At 38.5% G+C, this 17,762-nt stretch overlaps 1 protein-coding gene across 2 annotated transcripts in view; it reads left to right on the forward strand.

Moving 5' to 3' along the window:
- The window catches only part of CAMK4 (calcium/calmodulin dependent protein kinase IV), a 138,182-nt gene that overhangs the window by 26,807 nt on the left and 93,613 nt on the right, over positions 1-17,762 (forward strand). The gene's annotated exons all lie outside the window — the stretch shown is intronic.

The following is a 17,762-nucleotide window of genomic DNA, read 5'->3' on the forward strand; positions in this document are numbered from 1 at the left end:
ATCTAATCATCTCAGTCATAGTTCTTAAGACATTTATAATCTGATCTCTCCTTACATTTCTAGATACATAAATTGGCTGCCATTCCAATATTCAGCTTAATTTTTAACACCTCATGCTAAAATCCATTGTTACTCTTTCTAGAATGCCCTGTGTCAGACCTCATCCACTGGTGAACTTCTGTTCATTCCCTGTGATAGAGTTTGGTTGTCATACATGGTGAAGTTTTCTCTGACTCTTCCAAAGTCTACAACTGTTTTTCACAAACAGTCACGTCAGTAATTGTCTTCATGTGCTTCACCTCATCATCCTTGGGGTTTCACACTCTGCCTCTGACAACTGCCTTCATGTCACCAGAGTGAGGTCTTTTTTGTGCTTCCAATATTGTGAGATAGTTACTCTTTCTATTTGGTGCCCACATTTACCATGCAGAAGTTGGGAGGAATGCTCTCCTCCTCCGCTTCTATTCTCTCCCAGCTTATGCATTGATCATAAGCAGAATTTGCCTCCTACCCCTTCAGGAATAAGGCCCTATCCCTTACCTACTGTTCCTTACAGATTCTCCCTCTTGTGAACCAGCTTAAGTTCCTTGGGACTGAAATATGTGCCAATTTGAGTGACTGTCACTGTGCTTTTCTGAAAAGCATTTCTTCCCTTCACATGCTTAACCATTGTCCAGAGACAAAACTTGTACAGTGTATCCTCTCCTTTTTTCCAGTGTACAGCCTGGGGCATTAAAGAGAGGCCCCTATCTGTGATAATTTAACAGTTTAGGAGTCTTAGATCTGCGAACTCACCCTTGTGTTCATTCATTAGCACCTTCCATGGATTCCCAGGGCCCTCACTCCACCAATATATCTTCATGGGCTGTGGAGACCCATCTTGTCTTGCAACTGCAACTTTGATGTGTAAAAGACAAATTGCACCAAAACCAGTTAAACAGGCAAGGAAGAGTTTATTCAAGACAATTTCAATAAGGGAGAGAGACTATTATAATCAAAGAGAGAGAGCTTGAACTCAACTATACTGAAACAAAAGGCAGGAGAGTCTTTAAGTGCTGGGATGGGCTAGTCGGGAGGATGGTCAGTGTGACTGAACCATCTGTATTAGGAACCAGCCCTTGTGCAAGTCAGGCTCCCACCCTCCCAATGAGACGGGGAGATAGAGATGCTCTCTTTCTTGGTGGTTACATTTCAAAGATAGCTTCCATATCCTGTAGAAAGACATTCCTGGGTTATAGAAAGTTTGCATCTCAAAGAGGCAGAGGAAAAGTATAATCACAACTTTTCTAAAGTAAATGCTCTAGGAAGTAGGAGGTCAGAGGTGTATAGTCAGAAGAAACCTGTTTAAGGTTTAATCAGGCAGTTTTAAGTCCATCTTGGTCAGGTGACTAAGCATACAATAAAAGGTAAATAATGACCCACTTGCTTTCATGTGGCTTTTCATATTTCACCAGTAACAATAAAATGGGTCATGCAATAGGGCAGGTGCCATTATTAATGAAATTTTTATCTACTTTATTCTAATAATGTGACTCAATTGTGAATAATTTCCCTGTTAGGTTATGTCCTTTTGAAGAGAAATGAAAGACACTTCAAAATAAATGCTTTGCAAGTATCACTTTTTTTCCTTCTGACTCACTGTTTATTAAAGGTGAATGCATTTATTGCACAGGCAAATACTTGTGGTTTGATTGATTTGTATTATTTTTCTCTTTACTGTAGGAGTACCCATTAGTGTAAGTCTTTCTGCAACACAGAAAACAACAATTTAGTGCCCTGGCTAGGCAGTTCCTAATGTAAGTGACTCATACGAGGCCAGAAGGCAGGTGAGTTAAAGAGAAAGGGTAGCAGTCAGCAAGGCAACAAAAAGAGATCGTAATTCAGTGCCATCATCTTTCTGAAGGGCACATTGTCAAGGGTGAATCATGATTATATCAGATAACTTTACTTTTTTCACTTGGTGGAAATGGTGTTTGACTTAGTTTCCCCATGCCTCTTATACGAAATCAGTTTCATAAATACAGCTGGTGACCCCACGGCAGTACTGATTCTTAATTATGCTACATTCAGATAGTTTTGATTGTGACCTGACCTTTTAGATAAAGTTGAATGAAATGGGGAAGAAAAGGAAAGATAGGAGCTGGGCTAGGTACTGAATGAGTGGTCAGTTAAGGCCCTGTGGGGACAATCAGCGCCTTGAGCTCTTTAGGAAGTACCATTGTTTATTCCTCTATATTTGTTCACTGCTCCATTTCTTTCCTGCCGCATGGCCCCCACGCTAGTCTGCTTCTCCAAACCCTATGACCATCGACATCTCCTTCTATCTCCACCCTAATCCAGGCCAGCTTCCCACATCCCAGCTGGACTACTGCAGTAGTACCCTTATTCAATTTTTATTGCCTCTCTACAATCAACTTTCTATTCAGAGTAGCTTTAAAAAATATGAACTGGACCAAATTGTTCTTAATACCTGTAAAACTCTCCCATTGCTTCCCAGTGTACTCAAAAGAAATTTCCACCTCCTGATGGTGCTACTCAAAACCCAGCAGACTCTAGACTCTGCCTACCTCATCCACCTAACCTCTTACCACATTTTAATACTTAAAATTACCTGAAATTTTCTTGTTTTTTTTGTTTTATTTGTTCACTGCTATGAGAATATAAGTCCTGTGAAGGTAAGGCTCTTACCTGTCTTATATGCTTCTATGACCTAAACACCAAAAAACTCCTGGAACACTGATATGCTCAGTAAATATTTGAGTGAATAAATTAATACATTTACTAGGGAAGTATCATTTATTAATGTCTGACCGTCTGTCAGGTCCAATGCAACATTCCCTTAGAAATCAGAAATGAATATTGAGTGGCTCATACCTCACGCAGCTTGCTCGCTGGCTGTTATCTTTATCTGGGCATCTGATTCCTAAACTATTTTGTAGGGTTTACATTTAACTTTTGTTTGGGGAATACAGATGAATTGATAATATTCATGGATAGTCAGACACTTTTGGTTCTCTAAGTAAAAATCTATATCTACTGCCTAGGAGACTCTGAAAATTTAGCTTCTCTTATTATATAGGCTTTATCCAGCAGGTTTCAGACTCAGGGCTTTTTACTGCTTATTATGAGATATACACAGGAAGGTGTATCTTTACCCTGTCTTCAAGGAATATAAAATTTAGTAGGAAGAGATAAACTTTCTATTCCAACATGAGCTATGTCTTGTAAATTCCATAAAGAGGCAGAACAAATACTAGAAGAATCTAGAAAAGAGAGTGATCACACAGAGAGGAGATGAACAGGAAGTGCTTTATTAATAGATTAGTTTCACGTTGAGTTTTAATAAGCATTAAGATTTCAACAGATGGAGGAAGTGGCACAAGTAGAGGGAATGGCAATGGAAGAATAGGGGTTTTTTGGTTGAGCAGCAACATCATCAGCATGAAGTTTTGGAATGGACCTCTTCCTGGAAGGCTTTGAAATGTCTTTGGTAGGTGGTGGGAGCCACTGGAGATTTGTTAGCAGGACTGACACTGGCACAGCCATGCTTTGCAACTGTAAATTAGACATCTTTTGGCAGAATAGATTGGAGTGATGACAAGTGGAGGCAGGAAGGCCAATCGATTAGCAATCTTTTGTGGTACGATCATCCAGAGATGACAGAATAGGGTTTAATAGAAGGATAGTAGTTTTCCTAAAGAAATGTATTCAGTACACACACACACACACACACACACACACACACACACAATCATGCACCCACAAGGAACTTTTCTTTTACTACATTTATCCTAAGATGCTGTTACTCTGTTCTTCAAACCCAAGTCTTTTTACCTTCACACTCATGAACTATCTCTGACTGTACGTTACATTTTTTGGAATAAATTTTTTGAGCCCGTTTTACTATTCTCAGGTATTTAAAAGCATGTTTAAGATCTCTGGCATTCTCAAAATATTTCACATTTCTGCCATAGGTGAAACATCCAGGCTAGAGTTTGGCCATCAGTGCTCTTTATTTTTATGCATTACTCTCTTGCTATTTATTAGGTTTTCTCAACAGATTAACATAGATGGCCTAGTTTTCTCTAAGTCTTTCACACCTACCCACCCTCACCAAGACACACACACACACATCAGATTGAATCATACTTGTTTCAGAGATCTCTTGCTATACAAATCACATGTCTAGCCCTAGGACACTTTGTTTATATATCTCTTTCTTATATTTTGGTTGAGCCATATGCCAGCGAATGGTGCCAAAGTGCTAAACCTACTGTATGTGCTTCAATCCTCACCTTATTTGAATTCTTAGAATATTTGATGCTGATGGCTATTCTGACCTTGAAACATTGTTTTCTATTGGCTTCCATGATATAATATTCTCTCTGTTTTCTTTTCTCCTTGCCTTTTAGTAGTCTATCTTTTTTCTACTGGAATATTCTCTACATGGTCATTAAATGTTGACATTTCCCAAAGGCTGGGTCCACTTCTCTTCTAATTCTGCATGTCTTCCAGCTGTTACCTTCATTCCCACCAGTAGGATCCTCTTCAAGTTGGCTCCTGAATCCTTTTCACATGATCCTGCTAGTCTCTGATAGCTTTCTTATTATCTAGTTTGTTAAGATATTTTAGTCTTTCCTTATACATCTCCTGCCCTAGTCCTGGGATCTGCGATTTCTCTAAGAAGTCCTGGTTTCTTATAGTGGGAAATGGTATTTTAAGACCATAATTTGGGGCTTAGAAGTGCTTGTTGTGATAGGATTTGACATTGTTTCTAGGCTTTTTGTGTTATATATACATGAATTAATACTAATGCTTATCATTCAAATTCAAGGCTACATGGTTCTTCATCTCTTGCATATTATATCTATGTTTCCTTTCTTCCACATTGAGAATCTTGGTTCTGAAGGACACAGGGGCTGATAAATTAGAATAGCCCACATTACAAACCTAACAGCGTCAGAATAACAATTCTAACACTGTCAATGCCAGTATGATTTATATGCTGCTTTTGATTTAGGAAACATCAGGGAGAATGCTGATGAATATGTTGTATGCATGTTCTAAACAAATTAGAAAGTTACAGACCTCTGTATTATTTATTTGTGTAGCAGATGGTACTGATTAGTAGGAATAACTTTTCCTCAGTATTCCCTTCTCTATACTTGAGGTTGTCAGTGGTTTCCAAGAGAAGCCTAGTGGGAATTCCACACTCAACCGGCAGGTTAGTATAATTAGGCCCAGTGTATTTCACTGCGAGGAGGTGCCTGCTGGAGGAGTCTAGAAATAGGCCTCTAACTCTCATTATTTTTACTTCTCTTGCAGTAAAAATAACTTCCAGACTTGTGAAATATTAGATTCCTTGGCATCAGCAATACTCCTTTTATGTGTTTTACTTCCAATGAATATATGGTACTGATTTTCTGTTCCTGCTAAGATATTTTAATGGCTAATCCCTCGAAAGCCACTTTGAGAGGACCTTAATTCTTTTTCAGATGAGGATGGGGGTGTGCTTGTACTCTAGGGATGACATGTATAAGTATTCCCCCTTTTGGAGGAAAAACAAAGCTGAAGCCGACTTCAGTGGGATTAATGAGAAGGCTGGAGTTTTCACCCTGGCAGTGTCCCTGGAGTTTCCAGCCCACAAATGATCTCCACTGAGATTTTGTTTTTTAAGATTTTATTTTTTAGAGTAGCTTTAGATTCAAAGCAAGATTGAGAGGAAGGTACAGATTTCCTGTATATGCATGTCAAGGATAATTTATGCTTCTATTTTAATGAGACATCACAAACAAAGCATTTCTTTCTAGCTACTTCTGAACCTGAAAGATCTTAAAAATAAAGAAGCGACATGTAGAGCAGGAAATAGGAAAGAAAACATGGGTATTCATTTAAAAGGAAAGATTACAGAAGCTAAATACATACAACTTGAGTTACATCAGTTTAAGAAAGGATGTAACCTAAAAACAATGAAAAGCAGCAAAGAAGAAAATCTAAACGCAGGGAACATTTATTTGACAATGTAGAAGTATATGGTGAGGAGGAGTAAAATGAAATTAAGGTATGGGAAATTTAGTTTAAAAGTATTTTAGTAATGCTAACTTGAGAGGATACTTTTCTATGTTTGTGTACACTGAAACAGTAAATGTGCACGCTGTGTGCATATTTGCCAAGAAAGTGGAGGCCCCTGTGCGTGTCCTCTAGGGGAGCTGATCTGCAGTGAGTAGTGAGGACTGCGAAGGGTTTGACTGGGGACGACTGAGAAGGCAAACCTGAAATTTCACCATTTCATTGTGTCACATTATCTTCTGAATTAAGTAGCCTAGTTTGGATAGCTTATTCTTTTCCCAGTGAATATTTACTTTCAATCTTCCTCTCCCCTTTTTTTCTCTCCAAAGTGGCATCTGTTTGTGGGGGTGATGGGGCTTATATCATCACAGTGGGACCAATGAGGGCCACACAGCCAATCCATATCCTCTGGGCCTTCCTGGGTCCTTGCTGTGCAGTGGCTGGTTTGGTTCACTTTTGAGACTGATGGCTGCTGACGTCTGTGTGGCCACGACTTCCCATATGGGTACCATGGAGGCACAGCTGACATCCCTGGTCCCAGCTGTTTGCCTTTGCTCACCAAGTCCCTGCACTGTGCTTATTTGGTCCCACCTCCAGTCCTATTAGCACCTCTTTATCTTCTGCTGGGAGCATATGGAAAGCTCTGGATTCCTTGTTTGGGGGGCTTGGAGCTCTATCTCAGCTCACCCATTGAGCCACTTTCTTCTACTTGTGCCTGCTGGATACTGTACCGTGCTGAGCGTGGCCGCGAGCGTGGCTGTGTGCCACCTACCAGGCCTTCCGGGGTCCTGAGCCCCCCAGCCCCCCGGGGCGTTTGCACACTGCCCGCCTCCCCAGACAGGAGGTAAAGGACTGGCGCCTGCCCCTTGCCTCCGGCCTGCTCTCCGCCGGCCGGCAGCGGGCACGCCTGGCAGCCCGTCCTCCCTCCCCGTCTCGCCGCCGCGTCCCGGGCCATGTCACTTTCTATCCCAGGGAAGAATTTGGGTAAATCATAAGCACCACATTTTAAACTGTAGGATCTCAGGCATATTAATAAAGCTCTCTGTGTTTCAGTTTCTTCACTATTAAGATAACGATGATAACAGTGCTCCCCATACCCGCGGATTCCTAGGCACGATGCAGGGAAACCGCGCGGCGAGGGGCGGGCGCGGCGCCCTGCCCGGCACCTTGCCCTGGGTCGCGTTGAAGCAGAATGGACCCGTCGCCTGCATCTGCACATGGTTTATTTGTCCCTCTGCCACATTCCCGCAGTAATGCAGGCAGCTGTGATAGGACTGGCTGGTGGGAGGAGATGGGAGCAGAGAGCTTCATTTCCCCCTCTCTTGTTCAGTTTCTATGTCTTCTTACCAGGACACTGGCTCTCTGAATGAGCCATAAAAGTTCATATATGCCCTGTATTTGCTGCTGTGGAAGAGATTCAGAACAAAACAGGCTTCATCAATTTGTCTTTGAGGTTTCCTTACTGCTAATTTAATGGAGCATCCCCTCTTATCCCGCCTTCTTCGGTAGTCTTTTTAAGTATCCTGGGCAGTCTTCTATGAGTATCTCCAATTCACAAACCCTTGAGAGGGCATATATCTTTTCTGACCTGCGATACTAGTGCTAATCATCTGGTCTGGCCCATAAGAAGCCCTAGTTGAGTGTGTGTGTGTGTTGTTGTTGCTGCTGAATAAACTTAAAACCATAAAAGGTGGATAATTTGCCATAAAGGTCAGATATCCAGAGATGTGTGATGAGAATTTTTGTTCCAATTCATGATGTCTGGATTGCTTTGCCTTGCTTCTGCCAAAGAGTTCACTAATCAAATTCTTCACTGAGTCTTTTAAAAGTATATTATGGACCACTGTTGCTTTCTTCCTTCCATGCTCCTTCCTTTCCTTTTTTCTTGGTCTTTCATCTATATTATGCTATAAAAAAGGGAACCAACATATAAGTACCAGTGATGGTGTTAAGCATTTTCATATATGTTATGTGATTGCTTAATGTATTGTAATTTCCACAGAAAATTGTGATTTCCACAATAATTACCCAAGAGGTTGATTTTTACCTCCCCAATTTGTAGGTGAGAAAACTTAAATACAAAGAGGTTAAATAACTTTCCCAAGGATATACAGCTGTTAAGTTGCAAGAACCTACACTTGGATTTAGATTTGAAAAATATGTTTTGGAACCATAATTTTGAGAGACTGCAGCTTACATAAATTCACTTAGAACTTACACTTAACATATTCATATTATGTGCTATGCCAGTGATTGCAAATTAGACATTAGGTGATGTTACATATTTGACTTTTTGTAATTAAGATAATTAATTACTTGGAAGTGTTGTAAATAAAATTATTCAAGTGTTTCAACAAAGTTGCAAAATGTCTGAGTGCCGGGTTGAAGGAAGGAATTAAAATCAATTCCTCTAATGGAAAAAGTGGCTTTGTTAGAAAGGAGTCACAGGTATTTCTACAGAGTTTATAGAAAACTGTTAGAGAAGCCAGTGTTTTAAAAAGGTTTTAAGTCATTTGTCTGTATAATCTTTGTCTCTACACAGTGTTTATGAAGTACTTGGCAATAAGAAAATTAATTTGCGAGAGCCATCCATACTCAATCATTAGATTATGTACATCACCTTTCCTCACTCTGATACACTCCGGTGCCATTTAGGGGACCAGTTAATCATCAACATAACCATCAGTATCCACCTAAAGGATTGTCTTTGCAGTAAGATATACAAATGCCATGTCTGTTTCTTACAGAGTTGTCCAGAAAAAGGCAGTCTTTTAAATGTTATATCAATCCCTTTTTTCTTGATTTATAAGCCACGTTGATGAAAAAATTTGGTACACAGATGTAGTGAATTGCATTGATATACTATATTTTTAGTATTGAAAGATCATTGCATTCCTGGAATTAAATGACCTACTTGGTCATGATGGAATTGATTTGCTGTTATTTTTATTTACAATGATAACTACATATTTGTAAGTAAGACTGACTTTTGTTTTCACACCACCCTGTCTGGCTTTGGCATAGGAGTTATTTTACCATTATAAATGATTAAAATAGCTTTTTCATTTTCCATACTACAGAATAGTCTCTCTAAACTGGAAATTTTCACCTCCTTGAAAGGATATAGAAATTCACTCATTAAACTATTTTAACAGCTAATTTTGGGGGGTAGATATTTTCTATCTCTTCTCTTGTTTTTGAACTCTAATTTTCTGATTTATTTGTGCCAACTTTGACGCAAAGTGGGGTGAAAGCAGGTTTACGGTGGTTCATATGAAAAATAATAGAATAATTAATAAATAATAATACAAAAATAAACTCTGTGTTTTGTGTACTCACAGCTGTAAACCCACTTTTGCCCCACCCTGTATGTTTTCCTAAAGAGACTCTTTGCCTAGATTTTTAAATTTATTGTGTTAAGCTTCTCAATGTTTTATAATTTTTTTTTTTTTTTTTTAGAGAGTTCAACTCTTTTTTTTAAATATGTCTTTATTGATTTCAGAGAGAGGAAAGGAGGGGGAGAGAGATAGAAATATCAATGATGAGAGGGTCATTGATCGGCTGCAGGCCTCAACCTGGGCATGTGCCCTGACCGGGAATTGAACCCTGATCGCCTGGGTCCTAGGTCGAGGCTCAACCACTGAGCCATGCCTGGCTGGGCTCAATGTTTTATAATTTTTTATAAATCTCTTACTATTTTTAATGCCCCCCCCCTTTTTTTTATTCCTTATTTTTTTCTCTCCCCCACCTTTCCTTTCAAATGGACTTGGCAGACCATCTGGATTTTATGTAAGTAGTCCTATTTTTAAATGTTGGCAACTAATTTGATTTTTAAAAAAATACTGAATTGGCTAGGCAAAACACTGGCACTGGTCAAACTGGAGCTGGTAATGATTGAAAATTACATTTCCTCTTTCTAGACTGCTAGTAGAACATCTTCATTTTTTCCAAACATTTAAAACTCATTTCACTTTCAATGGCTTACTATGCAGTAGCTACATTCTTCCCTGAACAAAACAAGATCTGAAAGCCTTTTCATTTTCTTTCCCTTTCTTTTCTTCTCATATTGATAACATGTGGGATTAAAATTCCAAACTGTTACTGCAATTTTTAAAATTTATAATTTAGGCTTAGGCTTATTTGCACTTGACCATACATTTTACTATTTTCTTTGTTCACCATGACTTATGTAGTCAGTTTTTCTCTTATTTTGATTTTTCATTTTACTTTAGTACCCCCTGTAGTAACTCTTTCAGAGAGCATCTGAGAGTGATAAATTTCTGAGTTTCACATACCTGATAATGTCTTTATTTTGCTTTCACATCTGAATTCTAGCTCAGGAGTGTGGAATTTTAAGTTCAAACTAATATATTTCATAACTTTTAAGATATAGTCTCACTGTCTTCTTGTACCAAATATTATTGAGAATTCTGTTTAGACCTAATGTTAATTTTGTTCCCTTCAATGTTTATCCTGGAAATTTAGTATTTCTTTTCTTTCTTCTTAGCTTTCCCAGACTGACTGCGATCGGTGTCTGCTTAGCTTCCTCCGAATTCTCTCAACCCTTGGTTTGTGAGGGTTAACACGTTTGTTTAGGTTTGAGAGTTGTTCTCATTTTTGAAGCATTTCAATATATAATTTATTGAAGCATTTTCTCCAGTGAGCTGTATCTATTCTCTGTTTCAGGAGACACTATTACATAAGTGTTTAGAGATTTCTATCCATCCAGTAGGTTTCTGTGTTTTTCTTTCAAGCCCTCACTTTTTTTTCTTTTTAAAAAAATGCATTTGTTATACTTTCTTTGCTCAGGTTTTCAGCTCATGTCCTTACTCTTTTTTCACTGAGTTGTAACTTACATACTTAAAATAACACTATTTAAAAAAAAAAAAAAGATACGAGCAGTTCCATGATTCCAGAAAGTCTTATTGGGACCCTTCCCAGGCAATCCCACCCTCCACCAGAGACAATCACTATTTTGATAACTTTAGAGCCATAAGATCGTTTTGTCTATTTTGAACTTAATATAAGTGAAATTATATAGCGTATACTCTTTTGTGTCTGGTTTCCTTCACTCAGTATGCCTTTGAGATTTTTTTCCTGATGATGTCTGTCTCAGTAGTTTGTTTCTTTCTGAGAAGTATGTCATCATATGAATATAATATGATTCTTTAATCCAGACTTTTGTTGATGAACATTTGGATTATTATGAAAGAAGCTACTCTAAACATTCTTGTGTAAGTATTTTATGGACATATGCACTTATTTCTCTTGGAACTAATTCACTCTTCAGTTATATCTCTTGTTTCTTAGCTTATCTATTCAGTTTTTAATTTTTTTTTTAAGGTTTGTTTTTTTTATTTTTAAATATATCTTTATTGATTTCAGAGAGAGGAAAGGAGAGGGAGAGAGAGATAGAAACATCAATGATGAGAGAGTCATTGATCAGCTGCAGCCCGCAACCAGGGCATGTGCCCTGACCGGGAATTGAACCCTGATCGCCTGGATCCTAGGTCGACGCTTAACCGCTGAGCCACGCCTGGCCGGGCCAGTTTTTAATTTTTAAAACATCTTTTTAATTGTTTATTTTTAAGATCTCTCGTTGACTTTGTGTGTGGCATAGTGTACTTCTAACTCACAGGAAGGGTGATTTTTCTGTCTTCTGTGTGTTGGGTTACTTCTGTGTGTTCTGTTTGGGCCTCTCTTTCATATGGTAATTTTATGTTGTGTTTTCACCTTTGTGAGTGTTGGACCTGTTTACAGCAACTGCTGCTTTCCTATTTGTGATTGTGAGAAAGTGACAGGAGATACTTGGGGATGAGGTGGCCATATTTCTGGGCTGCTGGAGGCCAGCTCTGAGGACTCTGCCTGGCCACACCTGCTCGTGTCACCCCGGAGTCAGACGCCACTGCTTCCTCCCCCTGGGCACAACTGAGGCTTGGGGGTTATGGAGAGGCCGGTGTGATGGGGAGGCCCATGGCTGGGCCACTTGGAGCTGGCTGTCCTCCATCTCTCTCTTTTTTAAAGCAACCTGAATTCTGTCATTTAAATATTTCTTGTTCACTTAGGTCACACCTTGTTTTCTATCAGCTTTGTGAATATTTGGTTTTTCAAATATGTTTCTGTCACTTGTCTGGATTTGGAGTGGGATGGGAGCTCGAATGAGTTGTTCTGCCACCTTGCTCCCACCCTTTCCTTGATGAGTTAGATCATAGCAGTAACTTCTCTGTCGTAAACATAGTTAAGCATTAGAGATGTTAAGACTAAAGAGTCGTTACTGAAATTTCTAAAATAATAGGATTCTTGGCCATCTTTCTGTTACATTTACTTGTCCTTCCCAATCGCAAAAGTTTGGCTCCTTTTAACTTTCCAAGGCTACAAGCAATTTGACCTTAAAATTAAGCAGGCACATTTCTATTTCTTTGCCACAGACAATCTTTAGCTGGACTGAAATTAGCTGTTTAAATGAAAATCTCCACTTGACTGCGTTTTCATCTCCCAGGCGTCGTGTTCACATAGCCCAAAATATACTATTGGAAAGTTATCTCTTATCTACTTAATTTTCATTAAGATTTTAACACATGGATAATAAACTTTGAGAAACTAGATTTGTAAATACAACACATGAAGCTCCATGAATAATGAGGTATTTAAATCCTAGAGATGTTGGCTGTGGTTGTGGAGGCCACAGGCTTTCAACTACTTGAACTGGAATCTAGTAGAAGCTGGAATAAGTCCTTGGCTTATTCTTGTAGCAACTGGCTGAAAAATATCCATGGAACGAAACAGTGACATGTGGGTATGCTGTGTCATAAAGCATTAGCAGCATCATACATCACAGAGACTCCCTGCACCCGATTTTCTGAGATTAAAGGTAACGAATGTTTCACATAGCCAGTTGCTTGTTGCAATTTCAAAAAACTTGAATCCATTTTATCTTTTATTTTCCTTTTTACCTTCTTCTCAGAGTTTCCTGGAATAAGGTTTACAGTGGCTTCACTTTTGGTACAGTATCATAAATCTCAGCAGCTCCAAAAGGGTGAAGAGTCGGCATTAACTTGAAATCAATATACTTTTTAGATGTTTAAATAAAACCACAAATGAATTTTTAAACACTGGTCATAAAACCGTCACATTTTTCTTCTCTAAGTTTATTTACCCAACGTTTTGTGTCTCTCAGCTCACTTCTACACTGCATGTACCATTTCATACATTTTATAATGTTACTACAGCTTTTATCAGTGCTTAGAGGACCAAATGATTATTAACTTTTCTGAGTGGTTAGAATTTAGAAGTGTGTGTACATATGTATAAAACTGTGAACCTGGAAAATTTTAAAATTCAGTACTGTCAAAGATAATGCTTGATCATTATGAATAACAATTACTTAATTTCAGGATGCGGTCTAACTCGGAGGAAGAGGAAAAGCTAGTATGTGGTGAAACTGCATCTTAGAACTTTGAGAATCAACTTGCTCTGTTACTGGGTTTTTCAGCGGCTGTAATAATATGTTTATTCCTTTGTATGCCTTATTTCTCCCAACTGAGATGGTAGTGTCCCTGAGGGCAGGAGTTTTGCTTTTGCTTCCCTTCCGTATGAATAATTTCAGCACTTTACACTCTGTTCACTAAAGAGGATGCTTAGGAGCTTTGGAGTCACCTGCACAGCCCTGGACATGGGAGTGCCAGCCTTTGCATTTCCCAGATTTGTGGAATAATGAGTTTCAGTATGAAATTTGGAGAATTGAGCTCATTTTTATTGTTGTGAGTTTTTTCCCCCCACAGTGAAGCTTAAGTAGCTTAGAATAATTTGGGAAAGGCCATTTACAATTACTAAAACCTTTAACTCAATGAAAAGTTAAAAGGAAAGTGCTTTTGTAACATTCAAATACATATACATGTTATATATCAAATTGCATCGTAGTTTTATGAACAGAGATCCTGTGATGTCTATGTAAATGAATAGTTAAGAAAACTAATATACAAATATTTATTGCCTATGCACTTATAATGGTTTATTTTCTTAGCAAGGCTTACCATGCATCCTTAAACTGGGTTTCTACTTCCTGCAAAAAAACACTCAAAAAAGTGAGAGAAAAAGTGATGGTATCAAAGTGATTACAGGAAATAAAACACGCACACATGCGCACACACACACACATATGTATATATACATATATATCTCAGACCTATTTCCATAGGAAAAAAGTGACCTTAGAAAGTTCTAGAAAGGGTTGTCAAGTGCCTTAAGATGCTAACTCAATGGCAGTAAGAAATCTCAGTACAGCCTGAATGGTACCCCCCTGGAGCACAGCCTTACTTTAGTATGAATTGCACCTCTGGAGTTTTGCAACATAGGGGCTTACTCAGAGAGATGAAATGAGTCCAGTTGGAACCCTAAATTCCCTTTGTCTGAAGCAAATTTAGTTTTAGGCTTGAAATGATTATGTATATTGACCCAAGAAGTCAAGGAAGAATCATGGATACTACTGGGAAAAAGGAGTGAGGCCAGGCTAGAGTTCAGCGGGACCTGGGTTCTTGGCCCAGTGACTGTGGTTCAGCACTACACACCCTGGCTGAGCCACGTGGAAGCATGAGCTCTGTCACCATAGCAACACTAGGGACCACTTCTGCAGATCTTAGCTGAGCCTGCCAATCAGCTCCGGCCCTGAGCCATCAAATTCAGGATAAAGCCAGATGCTACATACTGAAGGATGAACAAACCAAGCATAGATGAGAGAGAGGGAGGGAGGGAGTAAAATTTTCTCTGAGGGTGATTTTTTTTATCTAATAAAAAAATTAATGATTATCAAATACAACTGTTTTACTTTGTGTGAAAGTACAGTAACTTCAGCAAATCCTGACTTCCATTGCTTATTAATTGCTTATCTTTAAGAGCTCTTAAAGAACATTCTTTTTTATATTGTAAGAATGTCACTCATTATTATTGTATTTTCATTTGTAGTGCACATGCAAAGTGCATATGTGTATGTGAATTGTGTGTGTGTATCTCTTCTCTAGTAATTTTGAGTGCTCTGAGGATGAGAATTACATGGTGTTATCCTGTGTCCTTTGTACCTACTACAGTGTCTGGCACTTAATTAGGGACTCCATAAATGCTATTTAATTGTTGAATGTCATTAGGAATGACTAAGTTTCGTGAACAATGGAGCCACTCATGGCTAAATTTAATTGGCCAGTAGACTGGAGGTGGTCATACAGAAGAGGGAGTATTACAGAGCAACTATTCAGACGAGTACTGATGTTAGACAGTATTGAAAGAAAATTGTCAGTTTTCTGCGTGCAGCTTGTAAACAAAAACATTAGAAGACACTTTTCATAAAGAACACAAGAAAGTCTCTCAAAATGTGTGTTTTCATATATCTGATTGTGGTTTACTAATGGAGTAAGAACACTTCCCAGACATCACAGTAGGAGGGCCCATTTTAAAACAGAACAAGCTTTTAAATGATTTTTCTGATAGTTTATCAGGTAATAGTGATCAGCTCCAGAAAATCACAGACTTGATATGAAGAAACATTCTGAAGCCACTAGACAGCATTATTGTAACTGAAAAGGCAGAAAAGAATGCAATAGTTAAAATTCCTTTACTGGGTGTGTTTTGTTTTGTTTTGTTTTTTGAGATCCAAAATAAGCCTGCCAGTTGCATAACCTAGTTATAAACCAGGTTTTCAGCCACCCCGCCAAAGGCCCTGTCTTTAATACCCATGTTTCTTTCCCTCTATCCTGCTGTCTTATAATAATTAAAATGTATGCAGATGACCAAGAACGTGGCAGAGAAATTGAGCACTCCAAAATCTAAATACAATGATTTCTCTAGGAAAGCCAGCTATTCTGTTAAAAGCCCAGGCTGACTGACCTAGATCTTCAAACTGAAGGTTTGCTGAGACACGTGCAGCCGTGTAAATCTCTTAGATGTGGGTTATTCAAACAGATGGTAACTGTGACACGGTGAGCTCTACATGCAAATTGGCAGAGACCAAAACCAGAAAGGAAGCAAGCTAGAGAGGAAACATTATATCACTGTGGACCTCTGAGCATTTTAACTAAAACAGAAAAAATTCAGAGTGCTTGGATATACTTCTTCAGAATAGTAATGGAGTATCAGTATTGGCTGTATCGTTGCTATGATACCAATAGTTGGGAGGACTAGGGAGTTTTTAGAATCCTCTTTAGATATTACTAAGTTTCTGGAGTGATTTGGCCTTGCCATTTATATGTACTCAAATAAGATCTAGAAGAAGAAAGTCACATGGAGGCAGTGTCTCTGCTGTGGTGTTAACGTTGGCAAGTAAAGCTGTAGAGAAGTATTTTGTTTTTTTCTATAACAGCATTCTACGGCCAAGGTGCTAGTTTGGCAGGTGTCAGGAGATAATTCTGGTAGAGGCATCTGTGACTTCCAGACCCATCGATCTGGAAATCCAAAAATTCCTGAGGGTGGCATGGGGTGCAGTTCTGTGGCCTTTTCTGGGACTCACTTCTGGTGACCTAGTCTAAAGCCTGCTACTCCAGTCCTGCCAGTAATTTTGCAGACTCCTGCTTTCCTGTATTAGCTTTTTAGCTTAAAAGATACAGAATAATTTTTTTACTGCAACCCAAGCCTGATAGAGTACACGTATAAAAAAATACAGCTCTTCCAGCTGCATTCCCCTCCCCCAAATCTCTGCTGAGTCTTTCGTAAGTACTGTTTCCATGCTGACTTGTAAAATTACACATCTTTACCTCATTCATCTTTCTCCAGAAGGAAGAGGAGAATACCATTTCAGGAGAAAGGGGTTGAGCTTATTAAATAACTCAGAGAAACCAAAGTACTTTGAGAAGTCAAGTTCCTAGGGGTTTAAAGGCATATTTACAACTTACATGCATTAAGGTAGAAGAAGAAAGAGCGGCTGCTCCTCACATAGAGTTGTTATCTGAAATTAACAAGACATTTTCTGGAATTAGGGCAATGAAGTCCAGATTTATTGCATGTTTTCTTCATTGCATTTTTTTCTCCAAAGAGGGTCAAGGGACAAGGCAAATATAGGACTGTTTGGTTTCTACTACTGGGCAGCTCTGATAGAAAGATGTATAATCAGGTTCATGCTTGACTATTTTATCTAGCATACAAGTGTGTGCTTAATACCTTTATTTGTTTTGTGTGTTTTTTAAATCTTTTTCTTCAATTACAGTTGACATACAATATTATATTAGTTTCACTGTACACCCCAGTGATTAAACATTATATAACTTACTAAGTGATCATAAACGTTGTACCCATCTGACACCATACATGGTATTATTGACTCTATTCCGTATGCTGTATTTTATATCCCCATGACTATTCTGTGACAACCAATTTGTACTTCTTAATCTCTTCACTTTTTTTACCCAACCCCCCAACCCTCCTGCCATCTGGCAACCATCAAAATGTTTTCTGTATCTATGAGTCTCTTTCTGTTCTGCTTGTTCATTTATTTTGTTTTTTAGATTCAATCATTGATAGATGTGTATCTATTGCCATTTTATTGTTCATATTTTTTATCTTTTACCTTCTTTTTCTTCTGCTTTAGGAAGGCCCTTTAACATTTTATGTAATACTGGTTTGGTGGTGATGAGCTCCTTCAGCTTTTTCTTGTATGGGAAGCTCTTTTTATGCCCTTCAATTCTAAATGATAGCTTTGTTGGGTAGAGTAA

The sequence above is a fragment of the Miniopterus natalensis genome, chromosome 3 (genome assembly GCF_054644295.1).
Source record: "Miniopterus natalensis isolate mMinNat1 chromosome 3, mMinNat1.hap1, whole genome shotgun sequence".
NCBI classification, from domain to species: Eukaryota; Metazoa; Chordata; class Mammalia; order Chiroptera; family Miniopteridae; genus Miniopterus; species Miniopterus natalensis.